The 21,136-nt window shown below is 36.8% G+C and overlaps 1 long non-coding RNA gene across 1 annotated transcript; it reads right to left on the reverse strand.

Annotated features, from left to right (window-relative positions):
* Nucleotides 1–8,991: 8,991 nt before the first annotated feature.
* On the reverse strand, nucleotides 8,992–19,055 carry LOC124266168. The gene is made up of 3 exons (XR_006895655.1): nucleotides 19,043–19,055; nucleotides 13,618–13,621; nucleotides 8,992–9,113 (listed from the first exon to the last, which is right to left on the reverse strand). It is a non-coding gene; the product is annotated as an uncharacterized LOC124266168 (long non-coding RNA).
* Nucleotides 19,056–21,136: the final 2,081 nt, after the last annotated feature.

A 21,136-nucleotide genomic window follows, 5' to 3' on the forward strand; every position in this document is an offset into this window, starting at 1 on the left:
AATGTATAATAATCATTGATTTTAAGTCTTTCTGTTGAGAAGTATAGCCTTGGCAAATACAGCGGTTGATAGGTGCTGAACTGTAGCACACACGGTTCTCAGATCATATGAATTCGCAAGTGTTAATGGAGAGATGAAACGCCTCGAGTTGTTGTTAATTTAGTCAACACCAAAGCCTAATGTATTCATTGGAATAATTTAATAAATGTAGAAAAAATGAACGGGGTCGTTTGAACTTGAGGATGACAAATCCGATACCTGAAATTGTCTTAATTTTTTTATCTTACTACAGTCATTGCCAGCACAGCCTTGCTCGAAAGAGAAAAACAAATAAAAGTGCTTCAATAGCAGACTAATTACCTCTGGCTTTGTATAAATCAGAGAAGAACAAAAATCAACACTGTCTGTGTTCATAGTAAACCTTCATTGGAACATTTCATGTTTTCTGCTATTGAACAACCCACGATTTATTAACTTCAGAAATACTTCTACTATAGATATATTTGACAAAAATGCAATGTGATTGAGACAAAGGGTATTCTTTTGCAACTTGAATATGAAGTTTTTTGTAAAGTCATTATTCAGCTTCAAAGCAATAACATCTTTGTAGCGTTGTACAAATCGAATCGACCTTCAGCAGTATTCGCTCTTCTAAATGATTAGTTGATTTCATAAACGTTGAAGAATCGTGGTGTTGTATATCACCAATTCGAGGTCAATACGTGTAATGCATAGCCTTAACTATTTGTAGAAAGCAAACAATTGAGTTCCCCATGCCTTACCGCACAGCTGATTTCATCCACACTTGTCGGATAGCGTGTGCCGTTTTCATTCGAGACATACTCGCAACTTGTCAGCTATTATTGGCATATTGTTACACGTCAAAACCACCTTGATCGTCAATGCATCGTCAAATTGAATTGTATAATTCTGCCAAGATAACACCACGAAAGTTCACAATAACAACTTATAATTTTATCAGAAAATGCGATTATGTGTTGTAGCTGGAATAGTTGACAGACAGTCACAAATCATTCGGTAGCTGTTTAATACACTGATTTGATTTAATCACTCAGGTAAAAACAACGTTACTGTCTTCTCCTTTGTTAAATCTTAACAATAATACTTAGTCTATTATATAACTTTAACCTATTGTACCTTAACTCTGTGCTGTTACTCTTGCAAGTACCGACAAATCTATTTGGTAATTGAAAATGTCATACTTGTGTGTACATCTTTGATATTCTCGTTGTAATACAGCTGTTCATAGATTATGCCAATTCTGTATCTTTATTACAACGGCATGGTTTACTGTTTTGTATACATATTGTGGTTGGACTAGAATGTATCTTGCGTGAAAGCCCACTCTGGTATTGTACTAGATAGAGTGTGTTGGGTGTGCTGTTCATGGTATATAGGTGCTTCTAGCAATAATAGTAACACGCAATAAAACTTGATTGTATATATGTTATTATAGACTAATTATATATGATGATTTTGTGGCTGTCTAATACATTTTGATTATTCACTCAGGCCTTGTGTGTTGTATAAGTTGGTAATGTACATTTGTACCTCACCAGAGCAAGCTGAAAGTACATTATAAATAGCAAGAAATGTCTAGGAGTAAAATTTAATACACCCAGTGTTATGGTTTATGGCAAAATTCCACTATATATTTACATTTCCTAAATGTTGTCAAATATTGGTTAAAACATTTAGATATGGCTTCATATTGAATATATAAAAATGTTATAATATGATGATCACGTATGACAATAATGGAAAACAAACCTGGGTTACGGGGATGAGACAACTGCTCTCTAAAGTCGGTTTTGGTAATGTATTAAATCACAATGCAATTTTATCATGTCACTGACACAAAGATTGAAAGACATCTATATGCTGCAATCACGGACAGAATATATTGTCATTTTCAAATAAGCGTTTTTATTATAATCTTTTCAAAACTCAGTAAAGAAGACTGCTTAACTAATATATCTGTTAAAAAAATAGAATAGAGTTGTCTAGTCTCCGTTGCTCATCCCATCATCACCTTGTTGAAACGAAAAAAAATTAATTGCAAACTATGTAACTTAAAATTGCTTGAAGATGAATACCACTTTTTACTTGTTTGTCCATTATATTTATCACTCAGAGAAAAATATATTTCATCCTGTTATTATAATTATCCGAACACTACTAGATTTTCACTATTGTTAACAAATTCAAATGTGAAAATACTTAAGGATTTATCAATGTTTATTTATTGTGCCTTCACTTGTAGGAATAATTTGAATAAATAAATAAATAACCACCCAGGATATGATTTAATATGAATGTATATGCTCTATGCACTATTTATATAGTATTAATATTGGATTGTACTATAGGCCCGTGGCCTCGTGAGTACTGGAATAATGGTTGATTCCTCTCTCATCTACGTTTATCGTACCCACGATTGAAACGATAGGATTTCTTACAGATGCAGTGAAAGTGTTTCACGTTAAAATTTCTGAGTCCATCCTCGACAAACCTTTCCCTTCTATTGATGACGAGTCCAGACTGAGCCGGTTAAACCGAGTCGACATTTGGACGGAAAGGAAGATAAATACTTCCTGCAATCACTCATGTGGAAACTTCGAGTTCACAATACTTCTTTATTTCGTTCGATCACTAGTGATGAATAAGGTGTTCATCGGGGGTGACATGTTCTTTCAGTCTGACAAACGATGGATAGCTGATGGCCCGACCCTCATGTATATTGTCGGAGGATTTTCCCCGACAGTGGTTGAAATAATTCATCACAACATACCTGCCATCTCGCTTCTGTTTGGCCAAAATAAAACCATACAAAACGTATTCTGAACAAATGATAAATTTCGTTTTGAGTTAAACAACATTTTAAATTCTACACTTCACTTCACCAGTATAAGGTGTATCTCCCATATTTGGATCTTTAAAGATCCCCTGAGTGACAAAGTAGACTGGTTAGAATAATTATGCATTATTAACCCAAGGTTATCATGTCATTGTAGTTCTGCCTGATAATAAATCACTAACACCGTCGAACTGTCTGCGATTATATTAATGACATTTGTCTGTAGAAACAGATTCGACAGACGCCTGCATGTGATATGGGACGTGTCTGGCTTCGAACCACTTCACCCAATTTGACACATTGGATAAGTTATGCGCTTTGGTTATTTCCGAATTAGTTCGGCTTGTAATTGGAAACCAGCAGATACATACGTCATTTTGTCAGGAAGATAGTCTGCGGACGCTGTTGAGGAAATGGCAGACGAAGCGGACGATAAATATGAACTTTTACTTCCTTCGGCTGAAATCGTTCGCAGAGTAACACGATTTTAGTGTTCCAGTGCGCCAGTGATTGAGCGTAATGACACAAAGAAGGCATCACAGATACGCATATTAAATGGCAATAAAGAAAATATTTCATCATGAAGCTGTAACACTTGACCCAACCAATGCATCTGTAATCACCATGATAATATCTGCTCTAGTTTGTTACTTTAACTACTTCATGATCTGATGTCGATGTCGATGTCACGTCAACTGTCAACTGTCTCCTAGCATATAGTTATTCGTAACATTCAACGTGTAATCCATGTTTTGCTAGAATAGCTGTCGCTCTGTTTTGCGAATACATCTTACCCCGTGCATGTCTGTGTTGTATGTCAGCCTTGTAAGGATGATTTCTTTGTTACGTCATCTGTCGTCTACTCTCCTTTGTTATTCATGTCAACAATCCATAAGGCTGGTTTGTTCATGACGCTTTGCTTTTTACATGAAAAGCCCAAACGCTGTTACGTCACCATTCATTTTGTTAGCTTTCTTTGCTGTGTCAACAACCTCTACATATGTTTTATATATACGTCTACCGTCGTTTTCGTCTAAGTTGTGTGCGTAGAATCAATCATAGTTCCACTTCCACTCTAATGAACAAATAATATTCATTAAATCAAATCATCAGGTGATCAGGAGGCAGTACTGCAAGTCTTTGATGTGAATTGAAACACGACTGAACTTATAGTTTTAATAGCACTAGTTACGTGTTATAAACGAGAAGCAAAAACAATATGAAAGGGAAACTTGGGTTACACGTTTGCAATTGTTTGAACATTAAACCAAATGACTCGTACCGAGCGTACTCGAATAGCTTCTATGAAGCCTAATACCAGCTGTCAGAAACATAATGAAAACAGAATGCAGATTATATTTATCATTTGTTCTTATTACACAAACTGTTTGTTGTATCACCCAGTGTCAATTAAATCTCTCTCATGTTTTAATAACGTAAATCTCCCGCACAATCCGGAGCTCAAACATTCCTGACAAAGCTACTTTATGTAACTTCGATCGATCTACCTTGAGTAAACAGTTCAATTTCTGATTTGGAGGTCAGCGCTCATTTATAATCTGCGCGTATTACCATTAGGAATAATGCAAGTGTTGGTGTCTGTAGGTTATTGGTGTTTATAATATTAATAATAATAATAAGTCCATTTGTATAGCGCCCTATATCCGATCACCAAGTGGTTGCTCATGGCGCTAACTATATACATATTTACAATAGGAGTTCATTTAGAAGTCATAGTGCTTCTTGAACAGGAAAGTTTTTAGGTTAGACTGGAAGCTGGCTATTGAGGGGGATTCTTTGAGAGACACGTGCAGATTGTTCCAGAGGATAGCTGACAAGTAGGAAAAACGTCGGTGTCCATATGTCTTCAGACGTGCATTTGGGATGATGAGCAGCGACTGATTGGCTGATCTCAGAGTCCTGGTTGGAACATACTCCCTTACAAGACTAGAGAGATGGATGGAGCTGCGTTGTTAAGACATCTGTAAGTCATGCTAAGTATTTTGTATTCTATCCTAGCTGGGAGTGGTAACCAGTGCAGGCGCATGAGGATTGGGGAGATGTGACTGTGCTTGGTGGTTCTACAGATCAATCTGGCAGCTGCATTTTGGACTTTTTGCAGCCTGGAAAGCAGGTCTTTGTTCATGTTCCCAAGCAGACTATTACAGTAGTCCAAGCGGGACAACACCAAAGATCTTACAAGATGGTGTGTTGCGTCAGTTGTTAATAGGTGGCGTATGCTGGAGATATTCCTTATGTGATGATAACAGATTTTACATAAGTTGCTGACGTGTTGCTCCATAGAAAGTGTAGAATCTATCATGACACCCAGGTTTTTTACTGTAGGGCTCACGGAGATCTGAGATTCACCTATCTTAAGTGAATTCACACTCAGTTTAGCTCTGTTGGCTGGTGAACAAGCTATGAGAATGTCTGTTTTGTTATCGTTTAGTTTGAGTTTACTTGCTGTCATCCATGTCTTCACATTGCCTACACACACTTCAACTTCTGCAACTTGTGATTTTGCATCATTAACATTGAGTTTTCTTAAAAGTTGAGTATCATCAGCATAACAATGATGTAAGATGTTATGCCGAGTAATAAGGTCCCCAAGACTGCTGGTGTATAACAGGTTGAACTATAGCATACAGTAGTAATGTTGTTTTGTTTAATTGTTAAGAGGCTTTTAATTCAAGATTGGAACAAATTTAGTTCAATGATATCTTTTTGCTCACCATTACATGATAATTGCACCGCATTACTGTCAGTTCGGGGGTAAATATGTTAAGTGGTTGATGTAAGTTATAACAGCTAGTTACAGTATCTCGTTTGCCTCTTTAGAGTGAGATGTTGCAATCTTGGCTATAACGTGCATGCATGCATGCTTGTTTGGCTCCGCTATTTTTTGTGTGTACATATTCTACCGTGCCTTGATTTTGATCGGACAATTAGGGGTTTCAAACCGCAATAACATTATTCCAATAAATATATGACTTTGACGGCCTTAACACCGTGTACGTACTTCACAAGGGAAGCATCTAACCTACAATAGCATAGGTTGACGACCACCCATAAACGTCATACCATCACCGTCATACCCCGCATATGATTAATAATTCCCTTCTCTCATCATTAAACGGCAGCGGCCATCATACAATCACATTTACGGGTCCATCAGACCATGGCACAAACTATAACAGTCATACCCATCCCGTTATCACACTATCATGCCATCACACCAGTCATGTAATACCGTAACACGATAATACCTGCACAACATCACGTCATCCCCCTACTATACAATTACCCATTACACAACCATTCCATTGCAGATCACACCCATTACACTTGCACACCTTCAAACCATTGCACCTATCCACCCATCACACTCCTCACACCATTTCTCAAGTATCGCTGTGTTAAAAACCTTGCGATTATTGTGAATTAGGAGAATAAGGGGGCGTTGTCCCAAAGAAGGAATATAATCCTCTCTTTCTTTTTAAAATACAGCCTGCACAAAGAAAACAGGAGAGGGTCATAATGACGACATAATCATTAGATAGTACAGTAAACGAAACCATGACATTGGAATATTATCAAACGACGCCTAAATTCACTGTAACACAGCATAATAGCCAGGGTCTAGATTTTCGAAGCTCTCTTAGCACTAAGATAGTCGTAAGTTAATGTTAATGTATGGCACTTACGACTATCTTAGCGCTAAGAGAGTTTCGAAAATCTAGGCCCTGGTTCACAGGTGACCCACTTGTCTATGGCGCAAATATTCGATGTCAATCGTGGAGTTCCTTTGGCATGCCCAGATTCGCCAAGATAATGATTCTTGTTCAGACAGCACCATACCCATGGTGTGGTAAATTCACGGGTAAATTCACTGGAGCACAGCATAATAACCAGGCCCCACTTGTCTATGGCCCCGAAATTCCTTTGGCATGCCTGTGGCCTACGATCGTTGCAGATTCGCCCAGATAACGATTCTTGTTTAGACAACACCATATCCATGCTCGTGAGCATATGTACCGGGGTAACAGTCACCAGACTGACTTACATGATACCGAGTGTAAATCCCGTCAAGAGACCAGTCTGTGAATATGACCCCAAGGGACTCGTTCCATTCCGATTCTCCGTCACTGGTCGGCGAAATGTATTGCGTATACCGGAAGAAAACAAATCAATTGGTGCGGAGTCTCAAGCGAGAATCAGCCATAATGTGTGATTGACTGAAACCAACGCCACATCAGACAAGTAGACTTATTCCCACCATTGCTGCAAAGCTGATGCACTGAGTGACATCGGGGGAACGTGATATCGGAGACCACGGCGGTATTTCATCTCTGGTAATGGGCGTTGTGTATTTGCGAATTTCACGCTTCTACGTTTGTAAAGAGGGTTTCTTTATTCATCAATACGTGTGTTCTTTATAGGGAACGTCCATGTACTTTTTCACGTGATGATGTGTAGAAATAGGTCTTAAATTGCGTATACAGGAAGAAAACAAATCAATTGGTGCGGAGTCTCACGCCAGAATCAGCCACAATGTGTGATTGACTGAAGCCAACGTCATATCAGTCAAGTAGACTTACTCCCACCATCATTGCGGCAAAGCTGATGCACTGAATGACATCGGGATAAGGTCATGACCCAGCTGGTACACAACGTTGAGTCAACGTTTAATCAACGTTGACTTTTGGTTGTTTGGTTGATCAACCTTTCATAAACGTTGATTCAACGTTTATCATGCGACCAAAGAAAATTAGTCGAGATTCGTTTAGTTGTCAACGTTGTTTCAACGTAAGGAACCAACGAAATGTCGACTAATTGTATCCTGGGTACATTTGTTACATATACATGTATTGGTAATAGGTATCCAACTTAGCAACTATCATTTCTGAACATTAATTTGATAAATGATCCAGATCGACCTAGGCCCAGATATAATCTAATATATTGTATGATTGTGCATCGATCAACGGACGGAAATGTTACGTTTGTCGTAATTGAAAATGAAAAATTCAATGATTTTAGTATAAAGTCATCAGTTATCCGAATTGCATTAAATATCATATTTTCCCACAAAATTGTCAAAATCTTATAATTCCCGACAATTTGCTGTCAAACACATACCAGATGTTGACCTGTCGATCGCCTCGTTTGATCATATCCGGACATGCGCACATTTATCGCGCGCGCAAAGGCAGTAGATCGTTGTCAGTTCGTCGTTTCACTTTGGCGAAGTTCACCGCAACATCGTTTTATTTTCAATAGCTTCTCGGCATGCTGGTGTTTATTTGGTTAGTATTTCATTCATGTATAATGAACACATAAGAATGTTGTTTAAATCTAGCATGTTAATGTAGCAGGAAATTCGAATTAGGGCTTATGTTTATCTCACAAGATTACTGGTATGTCATGTAGGTGTTTCTCAATTTCGTGGAAGCCCATGTTTTCCATGAACTTGTTTTGTTATATTTCAAAATATTTGCATGCATATATTTGGCATTTTATTATATAAGACTATACGAAATCAAATAGAATCTATTAATATTTTATATTAAAATCACATTATTATGAAAATCTGTAGGTTTGAATAGATCTAGCAGTAAATTGTGCATTGAGCAGTGCACGCTCTGAACTCTGTCAGCGTATGTATATTAATTTTGGGTTTGCAAACCGAAACATGAATCTCATTAGCCTATTCAGACAATGACCTACTTTTCAGCCGATCCGAATTTTCTCGTGTGAAAGTGAAAAGAGACACCACAAACAACTATGGTCACACTGAATTCCAATTCTTTGTTTCATAAGAAAATGGTATTTACAAGTTAATTTTAATTTTAAACTTAAATAACATCGTATTTCTATATGTTATGGCGAGGTGTAGGCAGCATGTCGCTAACAAAGACGTCACAGACTGCCCCTGTTTGATGAGGTCGTAAAATGATTCATAATTCATCTGGCTCACTGGTTACACCTTTATGTGTTCTTTGCGCTTATTCAGTGTAGTTTTGTAACGCACAGCGTGATTGATATAATATCAAGTCCGTACCAGACCGCCAAACTTTTCTAGCGGCAGAGCCTCGTTTTGAGATTTCCACGATTTCCAGATTTCCGTTTGTCAGAGCACGCTGTACGACAGAGCACGCTGCACAACGTGTTTGCAAGGATTAGAAAGAGCGTAGTATTGCAATATGCAAGTGCTTAGACGTATCAAATAATACTGATTAATATTTATGCATCCAGTTGAATGAATTGATCTAAACATTCTGGACTGGTTATTGTACGAAGTTGCGCAATAGGACGGAACCCAGTCAGCAGGAAACTACACTGTTGTGCAATCAATGTTTTGACTAGGCGTGCGTGGGGTGGGGATGGGGATGGGGATGGAGAATGGCGAAAGGAAATCTTTCTCAGATCATGCAACAAAAATTCACAAGAAAATGTCTTGTGCATGTCTTTGTGAAGGGTGAAATTGTACATAATTTTTTAAAACTTTTATTTATTTACAAAAGATGTAACTTCACTAATGATTCTTTGATGGGACAGTTAACAAAACTGCACCCATAGACTTAATTCTTAAACTGATTTGGAAGGGATGTGATGATTTACATCCTTAACGGTTAAAATGTTACATATAAAAGAAGTAATTTATAAAGGAACATTTAATCATGAAACATAAGATTTATCTTTAATTGAATTTGCAGAAATCTCATCTTCGAAGATTGGGTGGCATCAATTTTGTGGATCACATGAAAAGAGTAATGCTAAGGTAAAAAAATTTTAACATGTCACTTGTTTACCAGTATCTCCAACACAAAGATTAAGAGAAGATGATAATGTACTTTTATTACCACGCACTTTGTTTTCTCATCCTTTAATGTAATAAATGGCTTTTGTTACAATTTATAACTCCTGTTAGCAAAAATTGCTACATCAGTACAACTCCTATCTAATTTTAAATACGGAATCTCTAAAGAAAACTAAATCTGACAGAATAACAACAAACTTCCATTGTTTTGCAGGACAACGTCAAACAATTTGATGTCAAAAATGAATGTTGATGGGCGAAACGGCAAGTTTTCTATTAAAAATACAAGGTTGTATTCAATCATCTCTGGTAAGTTAACTACCAAATGCTCTTCCATCATGACCATAGCAAATAATTAATGACAGTAAAACATTGTCTAATTCATTCTAATTCATAGTCTAATTGAATAATCAGTTTGCAATTGAGGATTTTCTTTGAAAATGTTTAAGAAGACGTCCATTCATTTAATTGAAAATATATATTGTTTACATTATAAAAGTACTTTTCCTCATATATTGTATGGATGCTATATGTTCACATACCGAGTTACAGCAGTGAAGTGAACCTTTCTTGTGATTGATTTAACAAATACTTGAATCATTTAAGACAACATATCTTCCATATAAAATTTATATGTATTTATATATAAATATTTCAGAATGTGTCCTATCTCAGGATGGGAATGCAACCGAAGCAATTTTCAAGAAAGAGTTAGGAACCTTTCTGAAGTATGCACCTGACCCTCAGGGTGGGAGTGCCAGAAACAGAGGAGCTAATAGTTGTGTGTTTTGGAGTTATAATTGTGTTTAAAGATCTGAACTGTGACATTGAAATTGGTGGCTTGAATGTCAGTTTAATGATAAATGCAGATGATATTGTGTTATTATCACCAACAGAGATCACCTACAGAATGTCATGTATGAAGATTTCATGAAAAGTGACTTGTTTTATGTTCTGTCTTTAGGTATAGTTCATGGTCATCTTAGATTCCTTTAATGGTGAAAGTAATTGAATTGTGTTTATTCGGGGATCTATCTAATAGCTGAAATTCATCAAAAATGTCTTCTCGGGGCAATTTCCACCTTTTCAAGATAACAATACAACAGTAAATAAGTTTTCTTAATTTGGAATACTCTTTCCTTCTTACTGGAATTATATCCAACTGACATAAAACTTAAATGAACGCTATATTGAATGTAAAATTTTGACCACGTATTTTATTAGGTAAATATTTTTACTGTAATTTTCTGTTTCATTGTTTATTGCAGGTAGCTTTTTGGGGTACTTAATTAGATGCAGAAGTTAAGTGCTACCTTAGTGTAATTTAAAGTTGAAATGCATGGTTATTTACATCAATACGGAATACACATAGTGTAACCTGGGTTGAATTTTCACGTGTTTACGTTAGATTTCTATATAAGAAAAACTCCCATACACAAACTACGGAACAACCCATTTTCAACGTTAATAATATGTCAAACTTCAACGTTGATTCCACGTCGGATATCTACGCCTAAAAAAATTCATATACAGCCTTTTTTCAACGTTGATAATAGGTCAAACTTCAACGTTGATTCCACGTCGGATATCTACGCCTAAAAAAATTCATATACAGCCTTTTTTCGACGTTGATAATAGGTCAAACTTCAACGTTGATTCCACGTCGGATATCTACGTCTAAAAACTTTCATATACAACCTATTTTCAACCTAATTTCGACGTTGAGGACCAACCTATTCTCAACGTTGAAACAACGTTGAAGTGCCCGCTGGGGACGGACATTATCTCTACTAATGGGAGCTGTGTATATGCGAATTTCACACCTGTACGTTTGTAAAGAGGGTTTCTTTATACATGGATATTGTAATTCTTAGTTGAACTTCGATGTACTTTTTTGTGGAAATGGGTCTTAAATCTGTGTTCACTTCGTGAAACCAAAAAAGGTAACTGTTACGAGAACCGGCATGAAAGACATTTCCAGCAATATTGTTACGAAGGGTTTTGCATGTTTTATGGTGTACGATCTAAACCTGTAGAATATTTCGGTGGAGTTGGAAGAGACATACAACCTACAATGTACTGAAACAAATTGAATTAATCAATATTTGTTTGTTGTGGTGGGTAACGTCTGAGACCTTCATCACTTCGGACCTTCATCATTCGGAATGACAGACTCAGATGGAAATTGGAATGACAAGAGTGTCTTAATTTTTTGTCATACGGAAAAAAATGCATCCCTTCCATTCACATAACCGATTTAATAAAACCAACATTGTGTGCGTTGTTCCTACAATTCCAACAAAAGTTGTACTAAAACTAAATTTTAAAAATCAGCAATGATATTAGCATTTAGGATAAACAAGATAGGGACCAGGACTGAACCTTGTGGGAATTCCACTGTGAACACAACTGGTTCTTTCAAAGTCCTTGCAACAATGATAATTACAATCTGATATATATGTAATTCAATCTGATATAGTGTCTCTTACATGCAATTTTTCTGCTTCTACTTCAGACATTAATATCAAAAATCAATCGAAGTAAACAGTACGAAGTGCTCTTTTCCTTTACTTCCTTAAAATAGTTCTATAATCCAATCAGTGGCGTGGGTACATGTTGTTATACACAATAGTCAGCCCACTGGTCAACGTTTAAATACGGGTATGGACGAAAGTGCAGTAAGCTCATGCAAGGACTTCTTATTGTGCTAACGATGATGGTTTCCGGTCTGCTTTCCACGTGGTAGAACACTGAGTTATAACGCCAGGTCTTTAAAACGAAACCTTTGGCACTGCATTAGTCCCAAGTGAGGATTCACAAGGCGATTGGAGTAGGTATGTGCTCTTCGTCAATGAAAAGTCGAGCTTTCAGGAACACACAACCGAATCTATGCATAACCAAACATGAACTCTACATTAACACTAACTGTGCATTATCTACTATTAGTTAACGCTATCTGTGTCTAATATAACCAATCCATACGTTCAGGTACCTACACAACGAATAGCCAATCGTTTGTTCACTTCCTCACATATATCCAATCTATTCATCACAAACATCCGACTCACTTCATCACCAATAGCCAATCTATTCGTCAGACAAAAACAGTCCTCTACAGATGCTATAGCCAAACTTTAATTCATAAACTACCACCCCTCTGCACAAACTATACACTGGTGGGAGCTGGCTGTGAGTAAGTCAGCTGTATGTGTCTACTCTACGGATATGATAATTCCATACATCTGAATCATCACTCCAAGGACTAATTATCACAATCATTTATCACCAGCTCATCTCTGCATTTCATCTTCGTACACAATGCAGAGGCACATTTAGATATTAGATTAACAGGAATCACTGTGGGATATTACGAAAGGTGATATGTACTTACACAAACATCAGTTAAAAGATTGTTACACATCAGGGTATATTTCCGATAGTGTTGTTTTGATATCACGGAAATTAAACAGGATACGCTCTGGAGTGGTTTAAGCTTATTTGTTTAAGGAAGCTTTAATGCATGTCTTATTCACGAACAAATGGATATGTTGAGACGCTGTGTCAGATATTCCGCGGGGCCAAAGAAGCTTGTCGACTGAGACTGAGCAGACCAATGGGCAGTTGACCAGAAACCCGTACATTCTATATCTGTCTTTTATGTCTTTGATTCGCGGATATGACAAGCGTGAATGTAAGGAGACAAAAATCCTATTCAGCAGGAGGTACATAGATATTGTCGGCATGATTACACGTGCAGAATCACGTAGCTGTATCCTAAATTGGATTATGTTGACTGCACGCACACAATAAGAAAATATAAACATGCCCAAGGTTTCTGTTTAGTCATCAAATTGTTCTGTCTTGGCAATCGATGTGCGAGTGTTGTGTTTATATAGCTTAATTAATTCCGCTTAACCAGACTTCTGGTCAGCCTAGGCGTGATCGATAACTGGACAATATCGTTGCTTGCAAATATCGGAACGTGAGGTTCATACATATTAACGCGACCTCCTGTCAAGGTGATACATATTACTGCTGAATATTGGTCTTGACCTTGCCAGATATGGCAGCTGTACTACATGAGGAGGTAGGGGGCGCTATATTGCTTTTCATTTGCGTCTTTGAAAACATTTCATGGCAGCAATCCTGATCGATTCCAGTGGGACATGTCTTAAATTTGTGCTATCAATTAAGACGGAATTACCCTTTAATCGACGATAAGACCAATTATAGAAGCATGATCATTATTAAAAATATGACATAAGATCACTAAAAGTGCATTGACGCATCAACGGAATACCACTTACACCAGAAAACACCAAAGCAGGGCGACATGGAATCAGCCCAGTCGCTGAATCCCATAATGCAAACCCTTACTGGACAATGTCACAACAATATGAAATCATCAATACCATCAGAAGAGATATAAAAAATATACAGTCATCCATGCAAACACCACAACGTGAAAGGCCAAATACAAATCGATATCACCACCAACAATAAATAACACAAACGTTACATGAGGATACACACCAATTACGGTAGAAAATCTAGAATTGACTACTAGATACAACGAAATATAAATGTAAAAACTTAAATATAAACACAAACATCACCTACATCAAGTCGTAAACAACATTGTAAACAACATTACAATTATCAACAAAACGATAATAAAAAGCAACATTATGTACAACAAAGGGACACTTGACATTTGACATGAATGTTGTCAATGATGACTAGCGTAATGAATTTACCGAGGCCTTGAATGTTGTAAACTTGTCAAACATCTTCTGAGGAAGAGGCACTTTTTGAGATGCATGCAGAGTGAGAAACTGAAATGGAAACACGAAAGCCTGGAGCCGCTTGAATAATGCTCGACATATGAGGAAGGTGACTATTTAAAACAGTTTACTTGAAGACAAACCCTTTCACTTTCAAACAGTCGTGTTTAGAACGAAAACACCCAAACAAATACAATAAACGCAAAGAGTGAAAGACAAATGCATTATGTACCGAAACAATCAGTAACAACACACAAAACCAAGACCATCAACATCTACAACAACAGCCTATTAATAATAACCATCAAACCAAGAAGAATATACACAACGTCTACATGCAGGCATGTGCACTCCATGACACGATATGTTAGCTCGTAAAGAAACATGCATCTGACGGAGACGTCTTTGTCATCAAAGACATAGCCCATTCCTTTGAGAAATCTTTCAATACCATACGATAATTCGTGATCCTAACAAGATCGCATTCGTCATTCGCGGTCCAGTAAAACCGCAATGTATTTAGTCGTCGCGCAACCAGAATCACTACAATTCCAGTAAGCTAATTCCTCTCCCATGGACGAAAGCTTTTCATTAGAATATCGAATAGTTGTTTGATGTTTGAGCCTATAACGCTCTCCACAAAGGCACGTATGATAAATGAGTCAGTGACAGCTTCATTACCATGGCATACTCCAGAAAGTGGCCCGACAACTGCTGCAGCGCTTGGTATAGTATTTATGCACTGCCTATAATCACCAGTAAATCATGGCTTGTCCAACCGAGAGAACAACAGGCTGTTTCATCTCGAGAGTTTATGGAGCAAAAACTATTGTTTTCTTTTGTTTATTCTGCTCGTTACACATGTATATTGATTGCCTCGACGCTCAACAAACGGAATGGGTGAAACGTTCTGACAAACATACACACTACGTCAAGCAGGCCGCATTATTGACAATATATATACCCGTGCGCAACCTGTGTATATCTGTTTGTTTAATATGAGTTAGATATTTTAATCATTTATAACAGTAGGATAAGTGGCAAGTTTGTAAGTACCGAGTAAGATTCAACAGCTAGTATTGCATTAAAGCATATGTAAAGCATACACTGTTTTATGTGATCAATTTAAATTCACTCCTGCTATACAGAATTTCACCGTTTGGCTGAAGTTTCGAAAAAGGTTTCGAAAAAGGTGCGTCATTTCCGCAATGTGCGGCTGAAATTCGGTAATCCTCGCCATAAACTATACGTACTCATGCTACATGTTCAAATCATGTAATGTGTAACTAGCCTATGCCATCTTGTTTTGACATCGAAACGTTGGGTACTTTTAATAATTCAGAATGGATATACTGCAGATATGACCATGCTCTTGTTTATATGTGCTTTTGTTGTTTAACTTCATTCTCAGCACTAACACTGTTATACGATGCTGGCCTCTACAGAATCAAGTCTGAACCGCACAAACGAGTGATTAACATCATGAGCATCTGTCTGTCTAATTTAGATGCGATGTCATGCACGAAAGAATCTATCCAAATAAGAAAGGCTTTCGTTCCTGATGAGAATATATAAGCAGGTTCTTCACAGAAACCGGGCAGAGAGGGTCGATTAGAATGGGGGGGAGGGGGGGGAGGGGGGGGGGAGAGAAAGGATGTGGGACCACAATAATATAGATTTCTTAAGCCTCATTCCACTCACACTCAAACGTGCTTATGAATCTTGTCTTTCAGTGGCATTTAGAAGTTGTACATAGATGTCTTTGATTAAAAATCAGTTCACCTGATGAAGGGACCTGGAATGGTCCCGAAACGTCGTGAGGGAAATATAAAAGAAGTGTAATCCATAAAAATATCTTGGACATTGATGAATCTTGTCTGTGTTGGCGTGGTTTTCTTGCGTTTTACATAATTACCGTCAAAAAATGACCAACGTATCAGCCATCGTTCTGCGTTGGTGATAATTGGTATAAGAAGCCTGCTTTGGTCTGTAAAAAGTATACACCTAGTGCCACTAAACCCCTCTAACTGGATCTACACTCTACAGTACTTGATTCCCTTCGTTGGCGGAAGTATGGACAATAGTAATTGGGCAACGGTTGAAATGATCCGCTCTGATTGAGGATTTCTTGGAATGCTCATATTAACGGGACTACTGTAGATAGAGCGGTGAAACATATTCTTGACGTTATCTGAAGTTTACTTCCCTTTTATGCCGCTTGAATAAAGAAAGTGGTTTTACTGTATTTCAGGAATCAGAATTGAACGTATTGTCTGAATGTATAATAATCATTGATTTTAAGTCTTTCTGTTGAGAAGTATAGCCTTGGCAAATGCAGCAGTTGATACGAAGTGCCGAACTGTAGCACACACAGTTCTCAGATCATATGAATTCGCAAGTGTTAATGGAGAGATGAAACGCCTCGAGTTGTTGTTAATTTAGTCAAAACCAAAGCCTAATGTATTCATTGGAATAATTAATAAATGTAGGAAAAATGAACGAGGTCGTTTGAACTTGAGGATGACAAATCCGATACCTGAAATTGTCTTAATTTTTTTATCTTACTACAGTTAGGCTCGCGGGTTCTAGTCATTGCCAGCACAGCCTTGCTCGAAAGAGAAAAACAAATGAAAGTGCTTCAATAGCAGACTAATTACCTCCGGCTTTGTATAAATCAGAGAAGAACAAAAATCAACACTGTCTGTGTTCATAGTAAACCTTCATTGGAACATTTCATGTTTTCTGCTATTGAACAACCCACGATTTATTAACTTCAGAAATACTTCTACTATAGATATATTTGACAAAAATGCAATGTGATTTAGAAAAAAGGTATTCTTTTGAAACTTGAATATGAAGTTTTTTGTAAAGTCATTATTCAGCTTCAAAGCAATAACATCTTTTTAGTGTTGTACAAATCGAATCGACCTTCAGCAGTATTTGCTCTTCTAAATGATTAGTTGATTTCATAAACGTTGAAGAATCGTGGTGTTGTATATCACCAATTCGAGGTCAATACGTGTAATGCATAGCCTTAACTATTTGTAGAAAGCAAACAATTAAGTTCCCCATGCCTTATCGCACAGCTGATTTCATCCACACTTGTCGGATAACGTGTGCCGTTTTCATTCGAGACATACTAGCACCACGAAAGTTCACAATAACAACGTATAATTTTATCAGAAAATGCGATTATGTGTTGTTGCTAGAATAGTAGACAGACAGTCATATATCATTCGGTAGCTGGTTAATACACTGATTTAATTTAATCACTCAGGTAAAAACAACTTTACTGTCTTCTACTTTGTTAAATCTTAACAATAATACTTAGTCTATTATATAACTTTAACTTACTGTACCTTAACTCTGTGCTGTTACTCTTGCAAGTACCGACAAATCTATTTGGTAATTGAAAATGTCATACCTGTGTGTATATCTTTGATATTTTCGTTGTAATACAGCTGTTCATAGATTATGCCAATTCTGTAACTTTATTACAACAACGTGGTTTACAGGTTTGTATACATATTGTGGCTTAACTAGAATGTATCTTGCGAGAAAGCCCACTCTGGTATTGTACTCGATAGAGTGTGTTGGGTGTGCTGTTCATGGTATATAGGTGCTTCTCTCAATAATAGTAACACGCAATAAAACTTGATTGTATATATTGTATTATAGATTAATTATATATGATGATTTAATGGTACCCTTATATGCATGCAAGACATTTCATGGAGTAACATTAAATACGCCCAGTGTCATGGTTTTTGGCGAAATTCCACTATATATTTACTCTTCCATAAATGTTGTCAAATATTGGTTAAACCTTATAGATATGCCTTCATATAGAATATCAAAATATGTTATAATATGATGATCGAAAACATGGAATGGAAAACAAACCTGGAATATTCAAAAAACCTGGGTTACGAGGGTGAGAGAACTGCTCTCTAAAATCGGTTTGGTAGTGTATGGAATATTCAAAAAGTTCACTCACAATTCAGTTTTATCATGTCACTGACACAAAGATTGAAAGACATCTATATGCTGCAATCACGGACTAAATCTATGTCATTTTCAAATAAGTGTTTTTAGTTTAAATTTTTGAAAACCTTAATTCAGTAAAGAAGATGATCGTTGATGAAATAACCTTTTGCTTGTATAATAAATAATAATCTTTATTTGCACTGAAAAGGCCATAGGCCTATAATACATAAAGTTATGTTACATTTGAGAGGAATTTAGATCGGGTAATCATAGCATAGTAAATGAACATTGATATATTTTGTAGAAGAACTTGATTTTTACTACTTACCAGTGAGGAGAATTTTATCACATTTGGATGGACATAGTTATATCTTTTAATATATTTGGTTCGCAACCGGTCATAAAAATGGACATATTAAGACATATGTATAATGGACATACATATCTTCTATTTTGTTTAAATTACAAAGTGTACATAATCTATTTTCTCTTTTTACATTCATATATCTGCCTCTTTCAATCAACAAATCATGTGAAGAACATCTTAATCGTGCCAGTGCTATTCTAAACTTTTTAACATTAACACAGGATAGATATGACTCAAGGACTATGGCATTTTTAAACAATGAATAATACATGCATGTATTTGATAAGGATATCCTTTCACACCATGTTTGAATATACATATCTTTTAGACTTGTCGTTAAGGATTGTATGAATAATGTAGGTGATTCGACATAGCTTTTCTTTGTATTGATGACGAGTCTAGTCCGTGCCCGTTAAACAATCCTTAACACCCCGAGTCGGCATTTTGACGGAAAGGAAGATAAATTATTGCTGCAACCCCTTATGTGGAAACTTCGAGTTCACAATAAATCTTTAATTTCATGCGATCACTAGTGATGAATAAGGTGTTCATCGGGGGTGACATGTTCTTCCAGTCTGACAAACGATGGATAGCTGATGGCTCGACCCATACATATACTGGTGGAGGATTTCCCTCGACGGTGGTTGAAACAGTTCATCACAACAGAGGTAAAATCCGTTTCTCTTTGGCAAAATAAAACCAATGGCATACATACTATTAACGTATTCAGAACAAATGAAAATTTTTGTTTTTAGTGAAACAACATTTGAAATACTACACTTGATTTCACCATTATTATGTGTTCTCTAGATATCTCCCGTATTTGGATCTTTAAAGATCCCCCAATTGGCAAAGTAGACTGGTAAGAAGAATGATGCATTATTAATCCAAGGTTATCATGTCATTGTGGTTCTACCTTATGATAAATCACTAACACCATGGAACTGTCTGCGATTATATTAATGACATTTGTCTGTGGAAACAGATGATATAATATAGGACATGTTTGCATATAATATAAGACGTGTTTGGCTTCGAACCACTTCAGCCAATTTGACATATTAGATATATTTTGCGCTTTGGTAATTTCCGAATTAGGTCGGCTTGTAATTTGAAACCAGAAAGATACATACGTCATTTTGTCAGGAAGACAGTCGTCGGACGCTGTTGAGGAAATGACGGACGAAGCGGACGATAACTATGAACTTTTTCGTCCTGCGACAGAACTCGTTCGAAGAGGAGAGTATTACTAACAAGATTTAGTGTTCCAGTGCCCCAGTGACTGGATGTACTGGCACAGTGTAGGCATCACAGAGACGTATATTAAATTTCAACGAAGAAAATATTGTCACCATGATAATATCTGCTCCAGTTTGTTACTTTAACTACTTCATTTTCTGAAGTCGATGTTGCGTCAACTGTCAACTGTCTACTAGTGTAGAATTATTTGTAATTTGTAATTTATTGTTTGCCAGAATAGCTGTGGCCTAGTTTTGTGAATACATCTTTCCCGTGCATGTATGTCAGCCTTGTAAGCATGATTTGTTTGTTACGACATCTGCCGTCTGCTTTCCTTTCTTATTTATGTCAACAATCCAGAAGGCTGGTTTGTTCATGACGCTGTACTTTGCTGTTTACATGAAAAACCCCTACGCTGTTACGTCACCATTCACCTTGTTAGCTTTCAACAACCTCTACAGATATTTTATATATACGTCTACCGTCGTTTTCGTCTAAGTTGCGTGTGGAAAATCAATCAAAGTTCCACCTCCACTCTAATGAACAAATAATTCATTAAATCAAATCATCAGGTGATTAGGAGGCAGTACTGCAAGTCTTTGATGTGAATTGAAACACGACCGAACTTATAGTTTTAATAGCCCTAGTTACGTGTTATAAACGAGAAGCAAAAAGAATATGAAAGGGAAAATTGGGTTACATGTTTGTAATTGTTTGAACATTAAACCAAATGGCTCATACCAAGCGTCCTTGAATAGCTTCTGTGAAGCCTAATACCAGCTGTCAGAAACATAATAAAAACAGAATGCAGATTCTCTTTATCATTTGTTCTTATTAGACAAACTGTTTGTTGTATCACCCAGTGTCAATTAAATCTCTCTCATGTTCCAATAACGTAAATCTCCCGCACAATCCGGAGCTCAAACATTCCTGACAAAGCTATTTTATGTATCTTCGATCGATCTACCTTGAATAAACAGTTCGATTTCTGATTTGGAGGTCAGCGCTCATTCATAAGCTGCGCGTATTACCATGGGGGGTAATGCAAGTGTTAGTGT

The sequence above is a fragment of the Haliotis rubra genome, unplaced genomic scaffold (genome assembly GCF_003918875.1).
Source record: "Haliotis rubra isolate DU_JTF1 unplaced genomic scaffold, ASM391887v1 Scf10, whole genome shotgun sequence".
Classification (NCBI taxonomy): Eukaryota; Metazoa; Mollusca; class Gastropoda; order Lepetellida; family Haliotidae; genus Haliotis; species Haliotis rubra.